This window comes from Mustelus asterias, unplaced genomic scaffold, assembly GCF_964213995.1.
Source record: "Mustelus asterias unplaced genomic scaffold, sMusAst1.hap1.1 HAP1_SCAFFOLD_3147, whole genome shotgun sequence".
Classification (NCBI taxonomy): Eukaryota; Metazoa; Chordata; class Chondrichthyes; order Carcharhiniformes; family Triakidae; genus Mustelus; species Mustelus asterias.
Window position 1 is genome coordinate 3,898 of NW_027593092.1, and position 14,484 is coordinate 18,381.

A 14,484-nucleotide genomic window follows, 5' to 3' on the forward strand; every position below is an offset into this window, starting at 1 on the left:
CACCTCTCTCCCTTGCGCTGAAACTCACTCAGACTCCCAGATCCCTCTTGACAGAGAGAATCCCAGGTCTGCAGTGTGTTATGAACTGTTCTGCTGGGCATTGTGGTAAATGTCTTTGAGAGAGTGTGAGGGGTGTGAGCTCGCCAGGCTGCTGTCACTCTGTCCAGGGCACTGGTTTCACTATCTCCCCACGGGCGGCACGGTAGCACAGTGGTTAGCACTGCTGCTTCACAGCTCCAGGGTCCCGGGTTCGATTCCCGGCTCGTGTTGCTGTCTGTGTGGAGTTTGCTCATTCTCCTCGTGTCTGCGTGGGTTTCCTCCGGGCGCTCCGGTTTCCTCCCACAGTCCAAAGATGTGCGGGTTAGGTTGATTGGCCAGGTTAAAAAATTGCCCCTTAGAGTCCTGGGATGTGTAGGTTAGAGGGATTAGCGGGTAAATATGTGGGGGTAGGGCCTGGGTGGGATTGTGGTCGGTGCAGACCCGATGGGCCGAATGGCCTCCTTCTGCACTGTAGGGATTCTATGATTTCTATCACTAATACATGTTTCTCTCTCTCCCCTTCCTCCCTTGGGCTCCCTCGCGATGTGTGCAGTTGGCCATGTCTCCACCAGGTAAGAGTCACTCATCACCTCCGTGCTTTTGCTTGAGGCCCTCTTTTCAGCAAGTGTAATCAGCAAGTTTGCGGATGACACGAAGATGGCTGGAATTGCGGATAGCGAAGAGCATTGTCGGGCAATACAGCAGGATATAGATAGGCTGGAAAATTGGGCGGAGAGGTGGCAGATGGAATTTAATCCGGATAAATGTGAAGTGATGCATTTTGGAAGAAATAATGTAGGGAGGAGTTATACAATAAATGGCAGAGTCATCAGGAGTATAGAAACACAGAGGGACCTAGGTGTGCAAGTCCACAAATCCTTGAAGGTGGCAGCACAGGTGGAGAAGGTGGTGAAGAAGGCATATGGTATGCTTGCCTTTATAGGACGGGGTATAGAGTATAAAAGCTAGAGTCTGATGATGCAGCTGTATAGAACGCTGGTTAGGCCACATTTGGAGTACTGCGTCCAGTTCTGGTCGCCGCACTACCAGAAGGACGTGGAGGCATTAGAGAGAGTGCAGAGAAGGTTTACCAGGATGTTGCCTGGTATGGAGGGTCTTAGCTATGAGGAGAGATTGGGTAAACTGGGCTTGTTCTCCCTGGAAAGACGGAGAATGAGGGGAGATCTAATAGAGGTGTACAAAATTATGAAGGGTATAGATAGGGTGAACAGTGGGAAGCTTTTTCCCAGGTCGGAGGTGACGATCACGAGGGGTCACGGGCTCAAGCTGAGAGGGGCGAAGTATAACTCAGACATCAGAGGGACGTTTTTTACACAGAGGGTGGTGGGGGCCTGGAATGCGCTGCCAAGTAGGGTGGTGGAGGCAGGCACGCTGACATCGTTTAAGACTTAACTGGATAGTCACATGAGCAGCCTGGGAATGGAGGGATACAAACGATTGGTCTAGTTGGACCAAGGAGCGGCACAGGCTTGGAGGGCCGAAGGGCCTGTTTCCTGTGCTGTACTGTTCTTTGTTCTTTATTCTTTTCCCCATGAGGTCTCCCAGTCCCTGGCTGCCGTCACCCGGCTGCTGTGTCCCACTGCCCCCTCCCCTGGTGAAAGCAGCAGTTGCTCAGAGCGTGGGTTTCTGCAGTTGATCTAAGCCAGCACCATCGAGGGGCAGAATGGCGGTGATCGATCCCAGTGTCAGCGGCCTGACACAGCACTGAACCCCTCACCCAACCACCTGGCCGCGTTCTATTCGATTCTGGATTACCAGATGTCAGGTGAACGTATTGAGACCTCAGTAAGGTTTACGTGTAACCTTCGTGCCACACCAGTGCCAGGAAATGACCATCTCACACAAGAGACACTCCAACCACCGCCCCTTCACATTCAATGGCATCGCCATCGCTGAATCCCCCACTGTCAACATCCTGGGGGTTCCCATTGACCAGAAGCTCAACTGGGCCCCAGCCAGATAAACACTGTGGCTCCCAGAGCAGCTCAGAGGCTGGGAATCCTGCGGAGAGTAACTCACCTCCCCACTCCCCCCAAAGCCTGTCCACCATCTACAAGGCACAAGTCAGGAGTGTGATGGAACACTCCCCACTTGCCTGGATGCTGCAGCTCCAACAACACTCGAGAAGCTCAACACCATCCAGGACAAAGCAGCCCCGCTTGATTGGCCCCCCATCCACAGACATTCACTCCCTCCACCCCCGACACACAGTGACAGCCGTGTGTACCATCTACAAGATGCACCGCAATGATTGTGTGGTGCTTAGATATGGTTCATAGAATCCCTACAGTGCAGAAGGAGGCCATTCAGTCCATCGAGTCTGCACTGACTCTCCAACAGAGTATGTACAGGCCCTATCCCCATAACCCCACTAATCACTAAGGGGCAATTCAGCACGGCCGATGCACCCTAACCAGCCTGTCTCTCGGGCTGTGGGAGGAAACCGGAGCACCCGGAGGAAACCCACGCAGACACGGGGAAAATGTGCAAACTCCACACAGGCAGTGACCCAAGCCGGGAATGGAACCCAGGTCCCTGGCGCTGAGAGGCAGCAGTGAACCCGGGTCCCTGGCGCTGTGAGGCAGCAGTGAACTCGGGTCCCTGGCGCTGTGAGGGAGCAGTGAACCCGGGTCCCTGGCGCTGTGAAGCAGCAGTGAACCCGGGTCCCTGGCGCTGTGAAGCAGCAGTGAACCCGGGTCCCTGGCACTGTGAGGCAGCAGTGAACCCGGGTCCCTGGCGCTGTGAGGGAGCAGTGAACCCGGGTCCCTGGCGCTGTGAGGCAGCAGTGAACCCGGGTCCCTGGCGCTGTGAGGGAGCAGTGAACCCGGGTCCCTGGTGCTGTGAGGCAGCAGTGAACCCGGGTCCCTGGCGCTGTGAGGCAGCAGTGAACCCGGGTCCCTGGCGCTGTGAGGCAGCAGTGAACCCGGGTCCCTGGCACTGTGAGGCAGCAGTGAACCCGGGTCCCTGGCGCTGTGAGGCAGCAGTGAACCCGGGTCCCTGGCGCTGTGAGGCAGCAGTGAACCCGGGTCCCTGGCACTGTGAGGCAGCAGTGAACCCGGGTCCCTGGCGCTGTGAAGCAGCAGTGAACCCGGGTCCCTGGCGCTGTGAGGCAGCAGTGAACCCGGGTCCCTGGCGCTGTGAGGCAGCAGTGAACCCGGGTCCCTGGCGCTGTGAGGCAGCAGTGAACCAGGGTCCCTGGCGCTGGGAGACAGCAGTGAACCCGGGTCCCTGGCGCTGTGAGGCAGCAGTGAACCCGGGTCCCTGGCGCTGTGAGGCAGCAGTGAACCCGGGTCCCTGGCGCTGTGAGGCAGCAGTGAACCCGGGTCCCTGGCGCTATGAGGCAGCAGTGAACCCGGGTCCCTGGCGCTGTGAGGGAGCAGTGAACCCGGGTCCCTGGCGCTGTGAGGGAGCAGTGAACCCGGGTCCCTGGCGCTGTGAGGCAGCAATGAACCCGGGTCCCTGGCGCTGTGAGGCAGCAGTGTTAATCACTGTGCCGTTGTTCCTAAGTCAGCACCTTCCAAACCCACGCCCGCTCCCATCTAGAAGGAAAGGGGCAGCAGATACCTGGGGACACCCCCACCTGGAGGTTCCCCTCCGAGTCACTCACCATCCCGACTTGGAAATATATCGGCCGTTCCTTCACTGTCACTGGGTCAACATCCTGGAGCTCCCTCCCTAACAGCACTGTGGGTGTACCTACACCTCAGGGACTGCAGTGGGTTCAGGAAGGCAGCTCCCCCAGCACCTTCTCAAGGGGCCGTTCAGGATGGGGAATAAACACTCACAGCCCCGAATTGATTTGAAAAAGAGGAATTCAGGGCTGCCTCCTGGTGACACTTGCTCCAGTATAAGAGGCATTACTGACCAATAGCAGCAGGGAGAGTCCTTGCAGGATTCCCCCGTGAGTGAGTGTGAGGCTTCCTGTTCACTCATACCCTTAACTGCAGCATTGTTAATGATGAGTGAGAGGCTGGAGGGTGCTGGGTGAGAGCGGTAACTCTCAGCTTGTGTATGTGTATACATGTCAGTGCGTGTGTGTGTACATGTCAGTGTGTGTGTGTGTATACATGTCTGTGTGTGTACATGTCAGTGTGTGTGTGCACATGTCAGTGTGTGTGTGTGTGTGTACATGTCAGTGTGTGTGTGTACATGTCAGTGTGTGTGTGTATACATGTCAGTGTGTGTGTGTAGATGTCAGTGTGTGTGTGTATACATGTCTGTGTGTGTGCATGTCAGTGTGTGTGTGTGTATACATGTCAGTGTATGTGTGTGTGTACATGTCAGTGTGTGTGTACATGTCAGTGTGTGTGTACATGTCAGTGTGTCTGTACATGTCAGTGTGTGTGTACATGTCAGTGTGTGTGTACATGTCAGTGTGTGTATACATGTCAGTGTGTGTGTGTATACATGTCAGTGTGTGTGTACATGTCAGTGTGTGTGTACATGTCAGTGTGTGTGTGTGTGTACATGTCAGTGTGTGTGTGTGTGTGTACATGTCAGTGTGTGTGTGTGTACATGTCAGTGTGTGTGTGTACATGTCAGTGTGTGTGTGTACATGTCTGTGTGTGTAAATGTCTGTGTGTGTACATGTCTGTGTGTGTACATGTCAGTGTGTGTACATGTCAGTGTGTGTGCGTGTACATGTCAGTGTGTGTGTGTGTGCACATGTCAGTGTGTGTTTGTGTACATGTCAGTGTGTGTGTGTGTACATGCCAGTGTGTGTGTGTGTAGATGTCAGTGTATGTGTGTGTACATGTCTGTGTGTGTGTGTGTACATGTCGGTGTGTGTGTACATGTCTGTGTGTGTGTGTGTACATGTCTGTGTGTGTGTACATGTCTGTGTGTGTGTACATGTCTGTGTGTGTACATGTCTGTGTGTGTGTACATGTCAGTGTGTGTACATGTCAGTGTGTGTGTGTACATGTCAGTGTGTGTGTGTACATATCAGTGTGTGTGTGCACATGTCAGTGTGTGCACATGTCAGCGTGTGTGTGTACATGTCAGTGTGTGTACATGTCAGTGTGTGTGCGTGTGTACATGTCAGTGTGTGTGTGCACATGTCAGTGTGTGTGTGTGTGCACATGTCAGTGTGTGTGTGTGTGCACATGTCAGTGTGTGTGTGTGTGTGCACATATCAGTGTGTGTGTGTACATGTCTGAGTGTGTGTGTATACATGTCTGTGTGTGCATGCGTGCACATGTCAGTGTGTGTGTATACATGTCAGTGCGTGTATACATGTCAGTGTGTGTGTGCGTGTACATGTCAGTGTGTGTGCGTGTACATGTCTGTGTGTGTGCGTACATGTCAGTGTGTGTGTGTGTACATTTCAGTGTGTGTGTGTACATGTCAGTGTGTGTGTGCATGTATGTGTGTGTACATGTCTGTGTGTGTGTACATGTCAGTGTGTGTGTGTACATGTCAGTGTGTGCGTGTACATGTCTGTGTGTGTGTATACATGTCAGTGTGTGTGTGTGCATGTCTGTGTATGTGTGTGTACATGTCAGTGTGTTGGTGTGTGTGTACATGTCAGTGTGTGTGTTTACATGTCAGTGTGTGTGTGTACATGCCAGTGTGTGTGTGCACATGCCAGTGTGTGTGTGCACATGCCAGTGTGTGTGCACATGCCAGTGTGTGTGTGTGCACATGCCAGTGTGTGTGTGTGCACATGCCAGTGTGTGTGTTTACATGTCAGTGTGTGTGTGCACATGTCAGTGTGTGTACATGTCTGTGTGTGTGTGCACATGTCAGTGTGTGTACATGTCTGTGTGTGTGTGTACATGTCTGTGTATGTGTGTGTACATGTCTGTGTATGTGTGTCTACATGTCTGTGTATGTGTGTGTGAACATGTCAGTGTGTTGGTGTGTGTGTACATGTCAGTGTGTGTGTACATGTCAGTGTGTGTGTACATGTCAGTGTGTGTACATGTCAGTGTGTGTACATGTCAGTGTGTGTGCACATGTCAGTGTGTGTGTACATGTCAGTGTGTGTGTGTACACATGTCTGTGTGTGCGCACATGTCAGTGTGTGTGCGCACATGTCAGTGTGTGTGCGCACATGTCAGTGTGTGTGTACATGTCAGTGTGTGTGCGCACATGTCAGTGTGTGTGCGCACATGTCAGTGTGTGTGCGCACATGTCAGTGTGTGTGCGCACATGTCAGTGTGTGTGCGCACATGTCAGTGTGTGTGCGCACATGTCAGTGTGTGTGCGCACATGTCAGTGTGTGTGTGTGCACATGTCAGTGTGTGTGAGCGCACATGTCAGTGTGTGAGCGCACATGTCAGTGTGTGTGCGCACATGTCAGTGTGTGTGCACATGTCAGTGTGTGTGTGTACATGTCAGTGTGTGTGCACATGTCAGTGTGTGTGTACATGTCAGTGTGTGTGTGTACATGTCAGTGTGTGTGCGCACATGTCAGTGTGTGTGTACATGTCAGTGTGTGTGTACATGTCAGTGTGTGTGTACATGTCAGTGTGTGTGTGTACATGTCAGTGTGTGTGTGCACATGTCAGTGTGTGTGTGCACATGTCAGTGTGTGTGTGCACATGTCAGTGTGTGTGTACATGTCAGTGTGTGTGTACATGTCAGTGTGTGTGTACATGTCAGTGTGTGTGTACATGTCAGTGTGTGTGTGCACATGTCAGTGTGTGTGTGCACATGTCAGTGTGTGTGTGCACATGTCAGTGTGTGTCTACATGTCAGTGTGTGTACATGTCAGTGTATGTGTGTGTACATGTCAGTGTGTGTGTACATGTCAGTGTGTGTGTATGTACATGTCAGAGTGTGTGTGCACATGTCAGTGTGTGTGTGCACATGTCAGTGTGTGTGTGTGCACATGTCAGTGTGTGTGTGCACATGTCAGTGTGTGTGTGCACATGTCAGTGTGTGTGTGCACATGTCTGTGTGTGTGTGCACATGTCAGTGTGTGTGTGCACATGTCAGTGTGTGTCTACATGTCAGTGTGTGTCTACATGTCAGTGTGTGTGTACATGTCAGTGTGTGTGTACATGTCAGTGTGTGTGTACATGTCAGTGTGTGTGCACATGTCAGTGTGTGTGCACATGTCAGTGTGTGTGCACATGTCAGTGTGTGTGCACATGTCAGTGTGTGTGCACATGTCAGTGTGTGTGCACATGTCAGTGTGTGTGTGTACATGTCAGTGTGTGTGTGTACATGTCAGTGTGTGTGTGTACATGTCAGTGTGTGTGTGTACATGTCAGTGTGTGTGTGTACATGTCAGTGTGTGTGTGTACATGTCTGTGTGTGTACATGTCTGTGTGTGTAAATGTCTGTGTGTGTACATGTCTGTGTGTGTACATGTCAGTGTGTGTACATGTCAGTGTGTGTGCGTGTACATGTCAGTGTGTGTGTGTGTGCACATGTCAGTGTGTGTGTGTGTACATGTCTGTGTATGTGTGTGTACATGTCTGTGTATGTGTGTCTACATGTCTGTGTATGTGTGTGTGAACATGTCAGTGTGTTGGTGTGTGTGTACATGTCAGTGTGTGTGTACATGTCAGTGTGTGTACATGTCAGTGTGTGTACATGTCAGTGTGTGTGTACATGTCAGTGTGTGTGTACATGTCAGTGTGTGTGTGCACATGTCAGTGTGTGTGTGCACATGTCAGTGTGTGTGTACATGTCAGTGTGTGTGTACATGTCAGTGTGTGTGTGTACACATGTCAGTGTGTGTGCGCACATGTCAGTGTGTGTGCGCACATGTCAGTGTGTGTGCGCACATGTCAGTGTGTGTGCGCACATGTCAGTGTGTGTGTGTGCACATGTCAGTGTGTGTGCGCACATGTCAGTGTGTGTGAGCGCACATGTCAGTGTGTGAGCGCACATGTCAGTGTGTGAGCGCACATGTCAGTGTGTGTGCGCACATGTCAGTGTGTGTGCACATGTCAGTGTGTGTGCACATGTCAGTGTGTGTGTGTACATGTCAGTGTGTGTGTACATGTCAGTGTGTGTGTACATGTCAGTGTGTGTGTGTACATGTCAGTGTGTGTGTGCACATGTCAGTGTGTGTGTGCACATGTCAGTGTGTGTGTGTACATGTCAGTGTGTGTGTGTACATGTCAGTGTGTGTGTGTACATGTCAGTGTGTGTGTGTACATGTCAGTGTGTGTGTGTACATGTCTGTGTGTGTACATGTCTGTGTGTGTAAATGTCTGTGTGTGTACATGTCTGTGTGTGTACATGTCTGTGTGTGTACATGTCAGTGTGTGTACATGTCAGTGTGTGTGCGTGTACATGTCAGTGTGTGTGTGTGTGCACATGTCAGTGTGTGTGTGTGTACATGTCTGTGTATGTGTGTCTACATGTCTGTGTATGTGTGTGTGAACATGTCAGTGTGTGTGTACATGTCAGTGTGTGTGTACATGTCAGTGTGTGTACATGTCAGTGTGTGTACATGTCAGTGTGTGTACATGTCAGTGTGTGTACATGTCAGTGTGTGTGTACATGTCAGTGTGTGTGTACATGTCAGTGTGTGTGTGTACACATGTCAGTGTGTGTACATGTCAGTGTGTGTACATGTCAGTGTGTGTGTACATGTCAGTGTGTGTGTACATGTCAGTGTGTGTACATGTCAGTGTGTGTACATGTCAGTGTGTGTACATGTCAGTGTGTGTACATGTCAGTGTGTGTGTACATGTCAGTGTGTGTGTGCACATGTCAGTGTGTGTGTACATGTCAGTGTGTGTGTACATGTCAGTGCGTGTGTGTACACATGTCAGTGTGTGTGCGCACATGTCAGTGTGTGTGCGCACATGTCAGTGTGTGTGCGCACATGTCAGTGTGTGTGCGCACATGTCAGTGTGTGTGCGCACATGTCAGTGTGTGTGCGCACATGTCAGTGTGTGTGCGCACATGTCAGTGTGTGTGTGTGCACATGTCAGTGTGTGTGCGCACATGTCAGTGTGTGTGAGCGCACATGTCAGTGTGTGAGCGCACATGTCAGTGTGTGTGCGCACATGTCAGTGTGTGTGCACATGTCAGTGTGTGTGTGTACATGTCAGTGTGTGTGTACATGTCAGTGTGTGTGCGCATGTCAGTGTGTGTACATGTCAGTGTGTGTGTACATGTCAGTGTGTGTGTACATGTCAGTGTGTGTGTGTACATGTCAGTGTGTGTGTGCACATGTCAGTGTGTGTGTGCACATGTCAGTGTGTGTGTGCACATGTCAGTGTGTGTGTACATGTCAGTGTGTGTGTACATGTCAGTGTGTGTGTACATGTCAGTGTGTGTGTACATGTCAGTGTGTGTGTACATGTCAGTGTGTGTGTGCACATGTCAGTGTGTGTGTGCACATGTCAGTGTGTGTGTGCACATGTCAGTGTGTGTGTACATGTCAGTGTGTGTGTACATGTCAGTGTGTGTGTACATGTCAGTGTGTGTGTACATGTCAGTGTGTGTGTGCACATGTCAGTGTGTGTGTGCACATGTCAGTGTGTGTGTGCACATGTCAGTGTGTGTGTGCACATGTCAGTGTGTGTGTGCACATGTCAGTGTGTCTACATGTCAGTGTGTGTACATGTCAGTGTATGTGTGTGTACATGTCAGTGTGTGTGTACATGTCAGTGTGTGTGTATGTACATGTCAGAGTGTGTGTGCACATGTCAGTGTGTGTGTGCACATGTCAGTGTGTGTGTGTGCACATGTCAGTGTGTGTGTGCACATGTCAGTGTGTGTGTGCACATGTCAGTGTGTGTGTGCACATGTCAGTGTGTGTCTACATGTCAGTGTGTGTCTACATGTCAGTGTGTGTGCACATGTCAGTGTGTGTGTACATGTCAGTGTGTGTGTACATGTCAGTGTGTGTGTACATGTCAGTGTGTGTCTACATGTCAGTGTGTGTGTACATGTCAGTGTGTGTGTACATGTCAGTGTGTGTGCACATGTCAGTGTGTGTGCACATGTCAGTGTGTGTGTGTGCACATGTCAGTGTGTGTGTGCACATGTCAGTGTGTGTGTGCACATGTCAGTGTGTGTGTGCACATGTCAGTGTGTGTGTGCACATGTCAGTGTGTGTGTGCACATGTCAGTGTGTGTGTGCACATGTCAGTGTGTGTCTACATGTCAGTGTGTGTCTACATGTCAGTGTGTGTGTACATGTCAGTGTGTGTGTACATGTCAGTGTGTGTGTACATGTCAGTGTGTGTGCACATGTCAGTGTGTGTGCACATGTCAGTGTGTGTGCACATGTCAGTGTGTGTGCACATGTCAGTGTGTGTGCACATGTCAGTGTGTGTGCACATGTCAGTGTGTGTGTGTACATGTCAGTGTGTGTGTGTACATGTCAGTGTGTGTGTGTACATGTCAGTGTGTGTGTGTACATGTCAGTGTGTGTGTGTACATGTCAGTGTGTGTGTGTACATGTCTGTGTGTGTACATGTCTGTGTGTGTAAATGTCTGTGTGTGTACATGTCTGTGTGTGTACATGTCAGTGTGTGTACATGTCAGTGTGTGTGCGTGTACATGTCAGTGTGTGTGTGTGTGCACATGTCAGTGTGTGTGTGTGTACATGTCTGTGTATGTGTGTGTACATGTCTGTGTATGTGTGTCTACATGTCTGTGTATGTGTGTGTGAACATGTCAGTGTGTTGGTGTGTGTGTACATGTCAGTGTGTGTGTACATGTCAGTGTGTGTACATGTCAGTGTGTGTACATGTCAGTGTGTGTGTACATGTCAGTGTGTGTGTACATGTCAGTGTGTGTGTGCACATGTCAGTGTGTGTGTGCACATGTCAGTGTGTGTGTACATGTCAGTGTGTGTGTACATGTCAGTGTGTGTGTGTACACATGTCAGTGTGTGTGCGCACATGTCAGTGTGTGTGCGCACATGTCAGTGTGTGTGCGCACATGTCAGTGTGTGTGTGTGCACATGTCAGTGTGTGTGCGCACATGTCAGTGTGTGTGAGCGCACATGTCAGTGTGTGAGCGCACATGTCAGTGTGTGAGCGCACATGTCAGTGTGTGTGCGCACATGTCAGTGTGTGTGCACATGTCAGTGTGTGTGTGTACATGTCAGTGTGTGTGTACATGTCAGTGTGTGTGTACATGTCAGTGTGTGTGTGTACATGTCAGTGTGTGTGTGCACATGTCAGTGTGTGTGTGCACATGTCAGTGTGTGTGTGCACATGTCAGTGTGTGTGTGTACATGTCAGTGTGTGTGTGTACATGTCAGTGTGTGTGTGTACATGTCAGTGTGTGTGTGTACATGTCAGTGTGTGTGTGTACATGTCTGTGTGTGTACATGTCTGTGTGTGTAAATGTCTGTGTGTGTACATGTCTGTGTGTGTACATGTCTGTGTGTGTACATGTCAGTGTGTGTACATGTCAGTGTGTGTGCGTGTACATGTCAGTGTGTGTGTGTGTGCACATGTCAGTGTGTGTGTGTGTACATGTCTGTGTATGTGTGTCTACATGTCTGTGTATGTGTGTGTGAACATGTCAGTGTGTTGGTGTGTGTGTACATGTCAGTGTGTGTGTACATGTCAGTGTGTGTGTACATGTCAGTGTGTGTACATGTCAGTGTGTGTACATGTCAGTGTGTGTACATGTCAGTGTGTGTGTACATGTCAGTGTGTGTACATGTCAGTGTGTGTACATGTCAGTGTGTGTGTACATGTCAGTGTGTGTGTGCACATGTCAGTGTGTGTGTACATGTCAGTGTGTGTGTACATGTCAGTGTGTGTGTGTACACATGTCAGTGTGTGTGCGCACATGTCAGTGTGTGTGCGCACATGTCAGTGTGTGTGCGCACATGTCAGTGTGTGTGCGCACATGTCAGTGTGTGTGCGCACATGTCAGTGTGTGTGCGCACATGTCAGTGTGTGTGCGCACATGTCAGTGTGTGTGTGTGCACATGTCAGTGTGTGTGCGCACATGTCAGTGTGTGTGAGCGCACATGTCAGTGTGTGAGCGCACATGTCAGTGTGTGTGCGCACATGTCAGTGTGTGTGCACATGTCAGTGTGTGTGTGTACATGTCAGTGTGTGTGTACATGTCAGTGTGTGTGCGCATGTCAGTGTGTGTACATGTCAGTGTGTGTGTACATGTCAGTGTGTGTGTACATGTCAGTGTGTGTGTGTACATGTCAGTGTGTGTGTGCACATGTCAGTGTGTGTGTGCACATGTCAGTGTGTGTGTGCACATGTCAGTGTGTGTGTACATGTCAGTGTGTGTGTACATGTCAGTGTGTGTGTACATGTCAGTGTGTGTGTACATGTCAGTGTGTGTGTGCACATGTCAGTGTGTGTGTGCACATGTCAGTGTGTGTGTGCACATGTCAGTGTGTGTGTACATGTCAGTGTGTGTGTACATGTCAGTGTGTGTGTACATGTCAGTGTGTGTGTACATGTCAGTGTGTGTGTGCACATGTCAGTGTGTGTGTGCACATGTCAGTGTGTGTGTGCACATGTCAGTGTGTGTGTGCACATGTCAGTGTGTGTGTGCACATGTCAGTGTGTCTACATGTCAGTGTGTGTACATGTCAGTGTATGTGTGTGTACATGTCAGTGTGTGTGTACATGTCAGTGTGTGTGTATGTACATGTCAGAGTGTGTGTGCACATGTCAGTGTGTGTGTGCACATGTCAGTGTGTGTGTGTGCACATGTCAGTGTGTGTGTGCACATGTCAGTGTGTGTGTGCACATGTCAGTGTGTGTGTGCACATGTCAGTGTGTGTCTACATGTCAGTGTGTGTCTACATGTCAGTGTGTGTGCACATGTCAGTGTGTGTGTACATGTCAGTGTGTGTGTACATGTCAGTGTGTGTGTACATGTCAGTGTGTGTCTACATGTCAGTGTGTGTGTACATGTCAGTGTGTGTGTACATGTCAGTGTGTGTGCACATGTCAGTGTGTGTGCACATGTCAGTGTGTGTGCACATGTCAGTGTGTGTGTGTACATGTCAGTGTGTGTGTGTACATGTCAGTGTGTGTGTACATGTCAGTGTGTGTGTACATGTCAGTGTGTGTGCACATGTCAGTGTGTGTGTGCACATGTCAGTGTGTGTGCGCACATGTCAGTGTGTGTGCGCACATGTCAGTGTGTGTGCGTACATGTCAGTGTGTGTACATGTCAGTGTGTGTACATGTCAGTGTGTGTGTACATGTCAGTGTGTGTGTACATGTCAGTGTGTGTGTACATGTCAGTGTGTGTACATGTTAGTGTGTGTACATGTCAGTGTGTGTGTACATGTCAGTGTGTGTGTACATGTCAGTGTGTGTGTGTACATGGCAGTGTGTGTGCACATGTCAGTGTGTGTGTACATGTCAGTGTGTGTGTATACATGTGTGTGTGTGCACATGTCAGTGTGTGTGTGTGCACATGTCAGTGTGTGCGTGTGTGCACATGTCAGTGTGTGTGTCCACATGTCAGTGTGTGTGTGTCCACATGTCAGTGTGTGTCCACATGTCAGTGTGTGTGTGCACATGTCAGTGTGTGCGTGTGTGCACATGTCAGTGTGTGTGTCCACATGTCAGTGTGTGTGTGTCCACATGTCAGTGTGTGTGCACATGTCAGTGTGTGTGTCCACATGTCAGTGTGTGTGCGCACATGTCAGTGTGTGTGTACATGTCAGTGTGTGTGCACATGTCAGTGTGTGTGCGCACATGTCAGTGTGTGTGTATACATGTCAGTGCGTGTATACATGTCAGTGTGTGTGTGCGTGTACATGTCAGTGTGTGTGCGTGTACATGTCTGTGTGTGTGCGTACATGTCAGTGTGTGTGTGTGTACATTTCAGTGTGTGTGTGTACATGTCAGTGTGTGTGTGCATGTATGTGTGTGTACATGTCTGTGTGTGTGTACATGTCAGTGTGTGTGTGTACATGTCAGTGTGTGCGTGTACATGTCTGTGTGTGTGTATACATGTCAGTGTGTGTGTGTGCATGTCTGTGTATGTGTGTGTACATGTCAGTGTGTTGGTGTGTGTGTACATGTCAGTGTGTGTGTTTACATGTCAGTGTGTGTGTGTACATGCCAGTGTGTGTGTGCACATGCCAGTGTGTGTGTGCACATGCCAGTGTGTGTGCACATGCCAGTGTGTGTGTGCACATGCCAGTGTGTGTGTGTGCACATGCCAGTGTGTGTGTGTGCACATGCCAGTGTGTGTGTGTGCACATGCCAGTGTGTGTGTTTACATGTCAGTGTGTGTGTGCACATGTCAGTGTGTGTACATGTCTGTGTGTGTGTGCACATGTCAGTGTGTGTACATGTCTGTGTGTGTGTGTACATGTCTGTGTATGTGTGTGTACATGTCTGTGTATGTGTGTCTACATGTCTGTGTATGTGTGTGTGAACATGTCAGTGTGTTGGTGTGTGTGTACATGTCAGTGTGTGTGTACATGTCAGTGTGTGTGTACATGTCAGTGTGTGTACATGTCAGTGTGTGTACATGTCAGTGTGTGTGTACATG

At 50.0% G+C, this 14,484-nt stretch overlaps 1 protein-coding gene across 1 annotated transcript in view; it reads left to right on the top strand.

The window, feature by feature from the left end:
- Positions 1-597: 597 nt before the first annotated feature.
- The window catches only part of LOC144490319 (E3 ubiquitin-protein ligase RNF5-like), a 33,600-nt gene continuing 19,713 nt past the window's right edge, over positions 598-14,484 (top strand). The window contains exon 1 of the mRNA XM_078208088.1: positions 598-611. The gene's annotated coding sequence lies outside the window, so the exon portion shown is untranslated. The remainder of the gene's footprint in view (positions 612-14,484) is intronic.